Source organism: Aptenodytes patagonicus, chromosome 16 (genome assembly GCF_965638725.1).
Source record: "Aptenodytes patagonicus chromosome 16, bAptPat1.pri.cur, whole genome shotgun sequence".
Lineage (NCBI taxonomy): Eukaryota > Metazoa > Chordata > Aves > Sphenisciformes > Spheniscidae > Aptenodytes > Aptenodytes patagonicus.
In genome coordinates, this window is record NC_134964.1 from 9,616,754 (window position 1) to 9,631,301 (window position 14,548).

Here is a 14,548-nt window from a genome sequence, read left to right on the forward strand (position 1 = left end):
AAGTGGCAACTCCTTTCTAGATGGGGAGATGCCCAGGCAGTGGCAAGGGGATGCTCCGGCACTGCCCAGGCAGTGACATCCCTGGGGGTCACAGCATCCACCCGGTACAAACCAAGCTGCAAAGTGGGTGCTGGGGGGTCCTAAGGGTCCCTGCAGACCTTCTGCACATACACGCTCATCGCCAGCAGTGCGATGGATACGCGTCTGTGCAAGCTGCAAATAAAGGGCCTTTCTCCGTCCTTTGTGTGCTTCTCCTTTTAAACCTATAAATTCCCTTTGGAGGTAAAGAAGAAAGAATTTAGGGCACCCTAACCTTGAAAAGAAGGAAAACTCCATTCAAGCTGCCAAGCTGCCGGGCTGTCTCCTGCAGCTTAATTAATAGCAACCCATCCCCAGCAAGCTGCTTGCAGCGCCAGCTGTCTCCTCTGATGGAGGTGCTTTTCTATGAATAATAGAGCTTTGTATTTTGATGGGGAAAGGTCAGGAGGGGGGGGAGGATGGGGGAGGACGACGGGTGGGAGGGAAACGCGTTGCTTCCCCACAGCTCCCGGCGCCGTGAGTGAGTCCCGTTCAGTCCCCATCTGCTCCTGGGGTCAGATCTAGGAGATGGCGGCACCCCTCCCTCCCTCAGCCTTGGGACGATTGCATCCTAACACTCAGCGGAGCAGAGGGGCACAGGGAGAATTCAGACCTGTGGTCTGCAAGCCCACCAGTGCCAGGACGCCTGGCGAGCTCCTCCTGGTGCCACTTTGATGTGGTCCAGGACCCCCTGTGGGGAACTCCCTGCTCTGCTCTTATCGGGAGCTGCCCTGATAACAGCACAGGATCCGCGCTGCAGGGAGCCGGCGCTGGACATCCCTGCCAGCTCTGCCAGGCCACCAGAAAGGGACGGCCCCTGCTGCCATTTGGCTTTTGCATAAATAAATAAGCCAAGCCAAGGCTCAGAGCAATGTGGAAGAATCCAAGGTGATGCAGCAATGCGGCACAGTGGAGGAAAAAAGGTGAAATGGACCCAAGCCCTGGGTGTGCGGCACGAGATGCTGTCAGCCACCGCTCCCCAGGGCACAGCCGTAAGATCACCTTCATTTCTGCTCGGCCACGGCAGATTAGAGCCGAGCACCAAGTACCAAACCAAGCCGCCTCCTCGGACCCTGGGCAAGGGAGCCGAGGGCTTCCCTGGAGCCTTACGGGCCCTTTCTGCCTGCAATCGCCCTGCTGCTGGCTGGTAATTAAGTCCTCCAGCTCTCCTGACAAAAAGATGCTCCTGCCCCCAGCCCAGTGCCAGTGCCTGGCCGGGTACCAGCCGCCGGCTGGGCACCACCACCCCAGGGAGCACCACTAACATGGTAATTGCTCTCCCAGGAGCACACAAGCAGCTCTCCCGCTCTCGCCAGCTGGCCCAGCCTCTGCACTCGCTGAGATTTTTGTCCCCTCCCTGTCCCACCCATGTCTCTCTGTGCCATCCAGGCAGCCTGGGGCTGTCCCAGCATGGAGAGGGCTCTGGTCCCAGTGCAGGACTGGGGCGCATCTCCCCTTCCACCAGTTTATCTGGGGGAATAGAGAGAGAGGAAAACTGCCAAAGAAAGGCAGCAGAGAGCAGCGTTAGGGCAGGTCCCTGTCCCACATACATGCCAACGTGGTCCTCTGCCCGGGAATCAAGGCTTTGCCACTTCAGCCCCCGGCTGCGCAGGGGGAGGACACAGCCCGCAGTGCGCCCGCTTCCACCCACAGCCGCCCCAGGAAAAGGTCCCCGTTGCTTAGCAAAGGGCCATTCATCGCCAGGATTGTGTGGGATGAGAAAGGGTTAACCGGCTGCAGCTGGGCCAGAAATACCGTCCAGGACAAAGAGAGACTTCATGTCACCCGCATCCGCCCAGCGCAGAAAAAGGGGCCTTAATCCGATTCCCAAAGAAAATGTGGCTTTTACAGCCCCGCTTGACCAGGCCCCTCCAGCAAGTTTTGCATCCATGGCAAGTGTTAACCCAGTTTGGGAGAAGGCCAGAAAATAGGAAGAAAAATCACTTTTCCACAAGTTTGAGAAGGGAGAGCCGGGTGGAGGCAGCTGGACCCAGGCAGCATCCCTGCAGCAGGACACGGGGGGACACGGACATCTTAGCCTGGCAAGGTCTGACGGCCCCAAAGCACCCCCAGAGCAGCCAGACCTCAGCATCGGTTCTCATGTGATTTATCAGGGACTGGAGGAAGCACCACTGCTGAATTCCCACCGGGTGATGCTCGGCTGCACCCCACTGTATCGATCACCGATGGCAATGAGGGCGCATGGGGAGGGACCCACGAGCATCCTGACACTGCCCAGCATTTTGGGGACCACATCCCAGGATGATGAGGGTGAGCCAGCATGAGCCGGAGAGCTTCAGGGTGTTAATGGCAGAGCTCTGCCTCTTTCCCGCAAGGATGGGGACCCCAGGGAACAAAGCCAGGGATGCTGCTGGGAAGCAGATGGTGCTCACACCCACTACGGATGCGGACGAACTGTCTTTGCCTTCGTCTCCCAGCCGACACCCAGGCACACATCCCATGGTGCTGCCTCTCTCCCCGCGTTACAGCGCGGCCCCAACAGCTACGCCCCTCCAGCAAATGGGGTTTGCCAGCCTGGCCCCTCTGCCATGGCTACTTCCCACCTCTCTGGCCCCACACCCTCCTGTTACCTTGAAATGCCACGTGCCCACTCCCCACAGGATTTTTGGACAGGCACTCCTAGGATGCCACTGATCTGTATTTGCAAGATTAACCCTTTCAGTCCATTTTTTGTTATTACTTTTTAACGAACGAGCTAGCTTTACTATATGCTTCTCCACAAAACGCCTACCAAATTTTTGGTAGAGATAAATGAAATATAGTTGTATTCAGACATAAAGTCACAGCACCCAGCAGGCGTAACCCCAGGAGAGCTGTCCTTCCCTTTCCCAGCCCAGCCTTTCCGACGTACTAGAGCGAAGCTCAGACGCTTTACCCAAGGATCAACATCTCCAGCGCAGGTTTCGCCCAGCCCCAGCAGAGCTTCGACAGGGCTGGATGCGGCGTCACAGCCATACGGAAATCACAGCATTTAAACCACAGGCTATAAAAATTCCACCGTGCTCAGAGAGGGGAAATCTGGATTCCCCATGGAGACATGTCCAGGAACTGCCGCTGCCTGGTTATTAGCCACCAAGCCATTAGACCACGCTGCATCTGCATCCCTCGAGCTATGGCTAGCACATACTCGTGAGAATATACGTGCTGAATGGCTGTGAGGTCAAACACATTCAATACACCACCATCGAGCTACCCACGAGCCCCAGAGCCACACAGGTATTTTGGTCTCAAAATGGAAAATCATGGACTGCAACTACAAAAGCATGGAAGGGGTCACAGCTCAGAAGGGTTCACAGCTCCCAGGGCTATCGCAGTCCTCCATGTGCTCCAAACATAATTTTTTCTAACCCAACAAGTCCTTATCTGCACTCAGGATGCCCTTACAGCAGGGTTGTGAGCAGGGCTCACACCCTGGATCGCTGTACTCCTCCTGGATGCTGTATCCTACAATCTGGAATCACACCTGGATGGGGTAATGGCATGTAGGGGTTCACATGTAATTGCAGTTCTTGCTTTTTTTTTTTTTTTTTACAGGGTGGTGCCTGAGTCACCACTCATCTCAAAACCAAAGCTCAATCGAGCGTTGCCTGCACATGCAAATCTCCCACCACCGGGCCCAGGCCCACCTATCTCGCAGGGGAATTCAGTCAAACCAACCAACGGTCGTTAACACCAGGGAACCCAGGATCCTCAGCCAGCACATCTCCAACAGTGGCGTAAAATCTCTTCCCACCCTTGAGCTGCACCACTGGTCTGCTCCATCTGCCGCACCCACCATCCGCGGCAGCAGGAATTCAATAAAAGTAAGCAACTCGCTTAACACAAGGGATATTTAACCCAAAACTTGCCTGGCGCTCCTCTGGTCCGTACGTTCGTGCAAGTTCACCCTTGAAAGCCGTGGGAGCGAGCCCAATGTGCCGTGCAGGGCACGTGGCTGCTCAGCTCATGGAAGGCTGGACGTCCGTGGCTCTGAAGAGGGGTTTGGGGGCGAGATGGAGTGACCTGCAATTTATGGAAGGGCAGACACAACGCTCTGTCAGTGCCCTCTGGCCCTAAACTATCTGAGAAACCCTATATAAACAGCCCAGTGTATGCCAAAAGCCGCAGCACGGGGCAGCAATATCGGCCCCATTGGAGCCCAGCTGCTCCCCCGGCCCCGATCTGCCCTCACAGAGCCGGAGGTAGTCTTGACCCCGTCGGCCCGCATCCATTCCCTGAATGAAGTGCGGTCGCACCAGGGATGGATCTAAAAAGCCGTGTCTGAAATCCGCTGGCATGAAGCCTTTCCCGCGCAGAGGCTGCCGGCGGGCAGGACCAGCGGGTCGCAGCACAGGCAGGAGCGGGAACCCCCCCAGTTGCCTCCGAGGGATGTAAAGGTGCCAGGTGACAGCGGGTCATCAGGGTACAAGGGGAAAAGAGCGATTCCTGCGGGCACACAGCGCACACGGCCTGGGCTGCCCGTGCCCAGCACCCTGCCTCTGCCGGACTAAGGCAGGCGAGAAAAACCGTGCACTTAGCAAGTCCGGAGGGTTCCCACCGTGTCACTTATACATGTTCCCAATCTTCCACGATCGCTGTGCAAACAGCCGTCACGACTGGCCAGAGAAGAATGAGGAGGTGCTATTAAAATTAAAAAAAAAAAAAAAAAGGGGGGGGGGGGAAATAAAGCAAGCTTCCTAGCTGGGACGGTTTGCATACCTACAATGCTGCAACACAGCACGGAACAAAACTGCGGGCGGGGACCGCGGTGTCTCCACTCAGCACACCCACGCGTGACCCGGCTGCCGCCCCCGGCCCCGCGGAGCGCCCGTCTCCTCCGGAGCCCCAGCCCCAGCCCCGGCCCCGGCCCCAGCCCGCCCGGCCGCCGCGTCTCCTCCTCCCGCCGCGGGGCTGGGAGGACACCGCAGCCCCGCTGCCTGCGGGGCCGGCCCCTGCGCCCCCCTCCCCGGGGACACCCCCACACACACACCCCGGGGACCCCCGGCCCCGGAGCCCCCAGCCCCGGCCCCGCGCACTCACCCGGGCGGCCGCAGCTCCCGCGCGGGGCCGGGGCCGGAGGCGGCGGGGGGGAGGGAGGGGGTTGGACGGGGCTGGTTCAAAAGAGCCAATTAAAGAGAAAAGCCGGGGGAGACGCTCTCGGGGCGGGGGGAGGCGAGTCCCGCTCCTCGTGGGCTGTCCCACGCGTGGGCACCCGCCGCGCTGCTGGGGACAGCGAGCGGCCGGTACCCTTACCCGCCCCCCTCCCCACCCCCCGCTGCGGGGCCGGGGGTCCCGGGGGCAAGATCCCAAACATCTCACCCCCTGGAAGGGATCAGACCTCCCGTGGCAGGCGGCTGGGCATCCTCATCCCCCTGCCTTTTTTTTGGGGGGTGGGGGGGGGTCCACAGGGCTCTGGGTGCCTCCAGCGCACCCCGCAGTGCATCCCCCTGTGCAGGTGGGGACACGTCCCCTGGGCATAGGCTGCAGCTCAGGTTTGGGGGTTGCTGCGTGTGCACTGGGGCAGGAGAGGAGAGAGAGAGGAGGGGAGAGCAGGAGGCTGCTTTTGGGGAGCACTTCCCACATGGGCACTGAGAGCTACAGAAAAGGGCCGGGAAGAGGAGGATTCCCCTGCCGCCTCGTTGGCCTGGTGCCCTGCACCACCCACCAGCGCTCACAAGGATGCTCAGGAGATGGGTTTTCCCCAGTGCTCATCAGGACAAGGGGCCATCAAACACCAGGAGGTTCCTTCCCCATCAGTTCACAACCAACTTCCAGAGCAGAAACCAAGGAGAGAGACGACCACGGGCTGTCAGCCCTCCTTTATGTCACCAGACACGCTCCCCACAGTGCTACAGAAATGTGTTTCCCAGGGGAAGTAATGCAAGAGCATCTCCAACGCAGCCAGCAAAGCCAGTACAGCCACATGTTTGCCAGGCAGGCAAGGCTGCAGCAGCCCCTTCCCACTGCCTGTGCAGATGCACGCAGCCACCCCTGGCCCCTCTGGCTAGGGCAGGGCTCCCAAATTCCGTACGGACCCTTTCACAGGCAGCACTCTCATCCTTGCCTGGCACCGCCAGCAGCCAGGGTACCTTTTCACTGCAGGGCTGCAGGAACTGGGTGAGGGTCCCAGCCTGCCTGCAGCGGGGTCCCAGCCCGCTGGGAGCTGACACCCCAGGGACCCCCCATCGCCTGAATCACGTTGGGGTTGCTGCCGCCCAGTTTCAGCCCCAGGACCCAGCACCGGTCACTGTGACTCCCCTCTCCTGCTCCCTGCCTGCTCCGGCCCTGGCGCTGAGACACAGCCCAGCGTATCCTCATCCCACGGGGAACCCAAGTGGGCGGCACAGCTGGCTATGCCTCCTCCCTTAGCACAGGCCCTGACAAAGCGTTCCCCTGCACCGATGCCTGCATCATGCCCCTGGTATTTTCCTCTTGCTAAGCCACTGCTCTATTTTTCCCCTCCTTACCCTTCAACCTCCCTTGTGCTCATCGCATGGCCAGGGCTCCAGCTTGCCTGCTCCACGACTCCCCTCTGGCACGGCTGTGGAGACCCCAGCACAGCCCTTGCCATGGCTTTTTATTCCCCGAGGCTGAGGAGAGCTCAGGCAGAGAGACTTACTCAGCCAAGGATTATGAGGAGGACAACGCACGCTGCCCGGCGTCTGCAAGAGCCAAGGATGCTTCAGCACCTATTTCAGCTGCTGCTCCAGTGAGTCTCCCCCCAACTTCTAAAAAGTTTTTCTCAATTCCCTTTGTAAAGGTCTCGCAAAGCAAATCCTTCCTGGCTCTCTGCCTCCCTCACCACCAGACATGAAAAGCACTCGAGTTTTTCCCCGGGTAACGCGGGTAAAAGCCTCCAACATCAAAGGCACCACACAAGATTTATCCCCCCACCCCGTCCCTCCCATGCAGCAGTGCTGGGGCTGCCTCCCTTGAAAGCACCGCAGCCTCGGTGGTTAAGGCGCTGACTGCACTCGAGACATAGTTTTCATTTTTTTCTGTCCTTTTTCTGGGTTTTTTTGTGTTGTTTTTTTTTTAAACTCAGCCACAAACTGGGGAACTTGGGGCAAATCTGAGCCAGATTTCCTTTGGGGGCAACGTGAATAGCATGGTGCTGATGGGGGTTTGCCCGCTGTCTGGCGTGCGGTCACCCGAGGAAAAGGGGAATAAAAATATTCCCTGTGCCAGTCCTGTCTGCTCGTTGCCCGGCATTAAAGGAAGCCACTAAGTGTCCTGGAGCAAAAACACAAGCACCCTCCGAGCAAGCAGATTCACATGCATTTCTCAGCAGCCTCTACAACTCCGTTCCTCCATTTGCAAAACAGAAACAACATCTCTCCCCCTTTGCGAAGCACTTTAATATCTCTACAGCAAAGCAGGGCAAGGGAGGGGTGTTTACCTTCCTGGAAACAGGGAGCAGCATTTACATCCAAAACAACAACAGCCTCAGCACAAAATACCGGGGGAGAGGGAGCAGTTGCAGACGCAGCAGGAATGGCCGTGGATTCGGAAGACGAGGAGAACTAGAAAATAGCTTCAAACACCGCAGGGATTTCAAAAAGTCATAGGACCACATGGTTTCTTGGCCCATTTAAGAGCGTTCTTCATCCCTTCATCCCACACAGCAGTTGTTCCTGCCAGATCACCGCCTGCCCAGGCTGCTAGGTTAATTTTATTGCTGGAACATTGAAACAACCTTCATTTGCAGGGGGGAGGTGGGAGGGCTCTGCCGTTTAACACTTGGCTGCGTTCATGCTGTGATTAATATCACCCGATGCACAGATACCAGATGTTCTCGGGGCAGGCTGGAGCGTATCCTAAATTGCACCAAGATGGAATTTTTGGGCAATTTTCAGGGAGTGTTGAGGGCAGGCACTAATGGGAGAGCAGAGATTTACACAGATACGCCAAAAAAAAAAAAAAAAAGCCCGTGGGGTTATGGCATCGGTCATAACCCCTGGGCTGGTTGCAATGCCATGAGCTGCACTTCTTATAATAAACAGCTTGTCATTTTGGGGGCAATTACTCCAATTCCTGTTATTCAGTGGGTCACAAGCCTCTGATTTCCACGTGTTCACAGCAAAATAGACTTCGGTTTTGCCACTGCATCTGCTGCCCCCTCCAGAGCTTCAGCTCCAGGAGGGAATTGCTGGTCCAGGAACAGCAAGCACTCATAAGGTTTGACCTCTCCATGCTGCTTCCCCAGGGTCCTACTGCAAGCCCACTCCAAAGCAACCCCCCCCGACCAAGCGCCTCACTCCATCAGCAGCTTCTCCCCACCCCTGCGGGCTGCCCGCTGGGAGGAGCGCTCCAGGGTCACCTACATGGGCGTCCGTTTAATTAGAACCAAATCCTATCGCATTGGAAACGGGGTCATTCCAACTATTTGGAGGCCACGCGCTGCCCTGCCATACAGCTGACCTCCATCAGGGCGACTTCTCCTGGCCCTTTGCTGGGTGCAAGGTGACGGGGTGCAACTGCTCACGGCGAGCGGGGCCGAGACCGGTGGCCTGTCCATCTCCAGTGTGATGCAACTCAACGCTGGCTCGAGGAGGGGGAGCACCTCACTGTGCCGAGCGGCCACGGAGCAGCATCTGCGGCAAAGTCTCTCTGCAGCTTCGCACCCAGCGACCGTGGCTCTGTGAGCACGAAGGGGCTGAACCGGCAAATACTGAGGTCCAAATCAGGAGGGAATTTGCTGGGGTATCTTCAGCACGGCAGAACTACAAGATGCCCAGAAACCCCACCACGGGATTTCAGTGACCTCTCTTCTCTGCACCCTTCCTGCTGATCCCACACATGGGCCATGGCTGATGTCCTCCGAAAATGAATTCAGGCAGTCCCAGGACCTGCTGGTTTTCTCTTTTCCTCTTTGCCCGGGTGTGGGAGCTTGGAGCTGAAGTTTGGGTCATTCTCAGGTTCCCCAAACCAGGGCATCCCCGTAACCACACAGAGGTGGCCAGGCTGTGGTTCACACACATTTTGACAGCGCTGGGTGCTGCTGACTATGTGACTGGTGGCAACCACTAGCACCGGTGTCACCAGGGCTCATACCATAGGAAACAAACTAGAGAATAAAAAGAGGGTCCAGGGCAGAAAAAAATAGTGCTAGCTGTGCCTTTGCCATAGGCATGAAAAGAAGCAACAAAAAAGAGCATTTCCCCTCCCTGAAACTCCATGGGTCCCCGCTGCTGGAGTCGGACACGCTTGCTGCCGGCAGGGAAAGCGTGGGAGCGTGTCCGTGTCCGTGTCCCCGGGCAGGACCTGCAGCCACCGTGGGCGTGAGAAATCCCGCGTCCCATGGGGCTGCCTTTTTGTTTCTACTGAAACGGTAGGGTCTGGCTGACACCTAAAGCCTGGTTTGGGGGGTTCATTAGAGTAGGAAGGAAGGGTAATCTCTCTGCAGGCTCCCGGAAAGTCCCTGCTACAAAGGACTTCACCCAAGTGAAGTCTCTCTCTGTCTCTCCTCCAGCTTTTCCCCCTGCAGAATCGTGTTGTGCATACAAAACCATTGTTGAATTGTGAATTTACACCCAGAAACCAAAAGTAAAAGACCTCTGTTATTCACTCCTTTAAGCAAAGGTTAAATCCAACCAAATACATCAGCTTTCGTGGACAGGACGAGCGTTTGGCAGCCAGTGGGAAGGAACGGGAACGTGGGAATTCCTCCTACGACTTGGCAATGAGCTCTTCCCCCAGCACGGGAGCCCTCTGGGGTCTGTTCAGCCTCCGCCAAGCTAAGAAAGCCCCTCATTCAAGCGCTCGGTGATCTCACAGGACATCCTGCAGCCCAAGGAGGAGTTTGGAAGAGGGGCGGGATGGATTCAAGCTGCCTAATTGCTGGAGAAAGAGAGAGGAAAGGTGGGGTGGCAGAGCTCGATCAGAGATGTCTTAAGCTGCTGTTTGGAGAAACACCTCTCTTCCTACTGACTACAGAAGGGGTCTACAGCAAATTAGCTACCAGGTCATCCGTGCTAAGCTGTAACATGAAGTCTGCCTGTGATGGGCTCCATCACGACATGAAAGAAGCCACACTAATATTTCCAAGTCCCTCCTTTTATACCTAGAGGCATTAAAAAGCAGCAGGCCAGGGGAACAAGTGCATGATGGCCCGCGATCTGTGCACGAGCTGTTGGGGAGAAGTATAGTCCTCTCCTGGAAAAGGCTCTGGTGTTTCTGTCCCTGCCCACGCGCACACGGCGAGGGGACGTGCCTGGCCCGGCCCCTGTGTGCTCCCCGCAGCAGGAGGACTTGGGCAAGCTGTGGCAAGCCAAGCTCTGCCGAAGGACAGCTGGGGTTTGGGTGCAGCCACAGATGGTGTTGGATGTGCAATACCCCAGGTCCAAAACGCTCATGCTGGGCACCTTCATCTAGCACCACCCCAACACCAACCCAGGCCCTGAGGCTCTCTAAAGATTAATAAGGACACTTAACTCCACCGGAGCTCCCAGGCCCTCAGTGCAGCATCCAGTCCCTTTCTCCCTCGCCCCAGCTACTCCCGTCATCCCACTCCCCATGACAGGGCACATCTTGGGTTTTGGTGCTCTTCCAGCATCAGGGTGATGGGGCAGTGCTGTGTTCAGAGACACAGAAGAGCCAAGACATACATCCTAAAAGGTATTTAGGCACCTAATTCCAATTTTGGTGGCTGTAACTCCCCCCGAGAGATTTCAGTGTATGTATAGAAGCACCAATATTTGAGAGACATTTAGGGGCAGACCTGCACCACAATCACACCAGCAGTCTGGAGCTGAGTGGGGAACGGAGCGCCCAGCGCCTGCACCCAGGTCTCACCATCACCACTCCACTCTGCGCAGCGTTACGTATACATAGACCAAGACCAGCGCTCAGCACCGAGCACGGTGCGCACATACGCATGATGGAGGCCAGGAAGGCAGATGGTTGCATTTGCTGGGAGAGGTGGGGCACCCAAATTAGTAGCTGCTACTGAATAAGCTCTCAATGGATCATCAGGAACCATCACAGGAGCTGCTGGGGAGACAGTTGCCTCTGAGAAAGCAGAGATTGGCTTTAGGTGTGAATAAGAGAAACATTTTGTCAGACCTACCACGCGTGCCTGGCTCATGTTTTGATTTTGGGGTTCATTTGTACCTCTTTGGCTCTGTTACACCTAATCCCCACCTTTACAGCACCCACAGACCTAACGTTGTAACAGCAGATCATACTTTCTGGTCCAGTGGAAGGAGATCCTTTCATGGGATGTATTCAGAGCAACTCCTCTGAACACAAACCCACGGGACACCAAGGGTCCCCCCCAGCCTTGTCTCCATTTCCTACAAGGACTGGAGAAGGTGGCTAGGGGATGCTCCAGACTGCAAGTCCCACAGGGTCCCCCCACAAGTACCCGAGGAGGGGAGGCAGCACCCCCTGACCCACAGCAACATGCGTCCCTGGCTCTGATGCACCAGGCGCCGCGCACCATGCCAGCTTCCCAAACCCTCGTCTCAACATGACCAGCACAAAGCGGCAACCAAGCTGAGCCCCATCACCCCATGAAACCAGAAGGGCCCCGTAGCGACCCAAGTGCTGCTCAGAGCTACCCTCCTCCCCAGGCAGCAGCGTGGCTGCGATCTGCAGATAAAGGCAGTGGCTTCGCTCTGCGACGCTCGCAGCCTCTTAAAGGTCACGGGCCCCGTTAGGTTTGAGGTTTTCAGTTCTGCAGGATATAGCTCTCGTTTCTGACACTCTCTCGTAGCCGAGAGCAGAGCGCGCTGCTGACTTCAGCATATCCCTGGGGGCCCAGGTCCCCCCACATCCCCACAGCACAAGCAGTACTCTTGGGGCACCGACCATCAGTCACATTTTTGGTACTGAAGGAAAAGCATCATTGAGGGCTCCAAGAACAGACCCCCGGATCCAGAGTCTGGGATCATTCAAGCAAGGGCTGGGGCGCAAACTTATTTTTTAGATGAAGAGCAATGGGCGAACCAGCTGTGCCTCCAACCTCACCAAGGGAAAGCCTTCTACGCAAGGAAAGCCGTGTCCTGCCAGGATGCTGGATAAGTCAAGCTCCTCCAACCCCCATCACAAATCAGCCCCATCATGCGAGGGGAAGGAATTTTAGGAAACAACCCTGCTGGAGAGAAGGGCTGGGAGAAGAAGCCACCACAGTGCTCCTGTGGTCTTTTATGTCCCTGGTAACTCATTTACTGGCAAGGCCTCCACCCAAATGATGCATGAAGCACCTCAGCTCCAGCAAAGGGTCCCTGTGAGTAGGAGAGAGGTTACACATCAGGTATCGCTGTGTCTACTAGAAGAATCAAAACCCCCACAGCTCAGCACCCCTCCTTCGCCCTGTGCGCTGGTGAACAGGGACCAGCAGCCACGTCCCACCGGACTCTTCCTAGAGGCACAGCACACAGACCCCAGAGCTTCTGGAAAGCATCCTTAAAATAACCACTCTAACAGCCCTCCAGGTTGCCAGGACCAGGAAATAGGTAAAGCCTAAGGCACAAGAAACAGGAATGCAAAGTCAAGGCATGAAAATACCTGTTTCTTCTCTTTTCATCTCACAGGTTTTGTGTGTCCTTTGGGGACCAAGGAGTACCGACTTCTGACACCTTGGCCAGGCCAAGCTCTCTTGGTTTTTGCCCTCTCGAGGACAAAGGCTGGGTGCTGGGTTTAGCCCTTGGGGGCTGCGGGCAGGTCCAGCGCAGCCCCACTCCACCCGGTGCAGGATGGATGTCCCTGCCCTTCCCATTCCATCCCTCTCACCCTGCAGGGCAGCGCGCACAATGTCTGAGCAAGGCAGGATCCCAGGGTCTCAAGAGACTTGCTAAAACTCACTCCTTGGGCCCCAAATTGCCCATTCACTTCAGATTTAAGAGAAGCTGAGTGATCAACTTTGGCCTCCCTATGGACCTGTGGTCCGGCGAGACAAGCACTCCCCTCTGCCCTGTGTGGAGCCTTTCAATGAGCTGTTTCCAAACCTCTTCCCAAACCTTTCCGTGCCTCTCCCACTGCTGCAGCGTCAGGGCTCCGCATCCCTCTGTGGGAGCCGTGGGAAGGAGGGCATATCCCGCGCGGGGACGCACTGGCCCACAGTTGCACAGAGGGAAGGGCTGGGATGGAGACCCTGCGGGTCAGCCAACAAGAAGAAGAAAAATAAATCAACCGCACAGCGATTTACACAGCGGCATTCGCTCCTTCCTGCAGACCCACATTTTCACCACAGCTGCTCAGCAGAAGCCAGTGACACTGAATCGCTTCAAGGGTTCCAGGACAACTCTGTGAAAGGATGTTTCCTTTTCCAATGAATTCCCCTCCATCCACCCTCCCCGAGGGCACCCGGAGCCCCATGGACCCAGGGATGCTGCGTGGGCAACTGCTTCACCGACTCCATCCGTGAGGTTTTGCTCTGGGATGGGGCGAGCAGGGCAGCAGCAGGCTTCGACCCAGCACTGTTTGGGACAGCAAAGCCTTTTCATCCCCCCCTGTTCTGTGTGACCACCTTCCTGGTCCCTGCACAGCATCGCAGCCACGTAGGCAAATGGGGATGGCTCCGAGGCAAACAACTGTATTTCTGTCCCAAAACAGATACAGCATCTGCCCCTCTGGTCCTGCAGCCCCAGTGCAGCCCCTCCAGCCCACCCCTCCACTCCTGCCCCCCCATAGCCCTGCCTGCACGAAGCCATGCTGGGACCAGGGCTGGCTCACACCCCCCGAGCTTTAACCAGCCCCAGCATGTTGTGCAAGAGCAGTGGGCACCACCGATGTATTACAGGGCTGCATACACAGCTTTCAGCCAGCTGTAACTACTTCGGGATTTAAATCAGCCTCGTCTTTCCCTCCCCCAAGTTTGCCGGCCAAAGCTTTCCCGGGGAAAAGCGCCCCACGGAAAAACTTAGGAAAACAAACAGGGTGTGCCTAGCCAAATCCCTAGCCCCAAGGGCTGCGCCGCTCTGGGTTTAGCGGGGTTATGTGCCATGGTGAAAGGTGAGCATCAGCAATCTGCATTACCGACCTCCCCAGGCACAGGGTGGTACTTACCCCTTCCTGACCCTGCAGAGCGGCCAGGCCGCCCACCGCCCCACGTGAAATGGTGCAGGAAAAGAAGGGGTCAAGGAGAAAAGTCAGGGAGGAGGATGTTCGGAGCACAGCATAATGCTCCATTCACGGTAAACCCGCCCGAGAGGGCACCCACAGGCTCTGTTTCTGCTCCTGGAGCTGGAACAACACCTCCCAAAGTGTCTCAGGTCCCAGCACGGGCATAAGAGGTCTAATTTTTCTTCCATTATGAGCCATTTTATAATTCTCAGTGACTGTTAGGAGGAAGTCGGTGTGAGTGAGCTCAGACCAGCCCAAGGTGCTGCAGAGAAAAGCTCTGAACCATACCCCGCTTGCTCTGCCTGCAGCCCCCACCTCATTCCTCCACTGCAACTGTGGGCTCCCAGCCACACGGTGTAGGTATTTTTTAGCCAACTGATAACATTCTGAATAAAATTACCTA

The 14,548-nt window shown here is 56.8% G+C and overlaps 1 protein-coding gene across 6 annotated transcripts in view; it reads right to left on the reverse strand.

Moving 5' to 3' along the window:
* The window catches only part of SEPTIN9 (septin 9), a 146,034-nt gene that overhangs the window by 33,933 nt on the left and 97,553 nt on the right, over nt 1-14,548 (reverse strand). Inside the window, exon 1 of one of the 6 annotated variants that reach the window (XM_076353494.1) lies at nt 7,478-7,701. The exons of 4 other annotated variants lie outside the window; for them this stretch is intronic. The gene's annotated coding sequence lies outside the window, so the exon portion shown is untranslated. Of the gene's footprint in view, nt 1-3,947; nt 4,102-7,477; nt 7,702-14,548 lie in introns of those variants that run through there. One more of the 6 variants, XM_076353493.1, reaches the window with a different exon arrangement.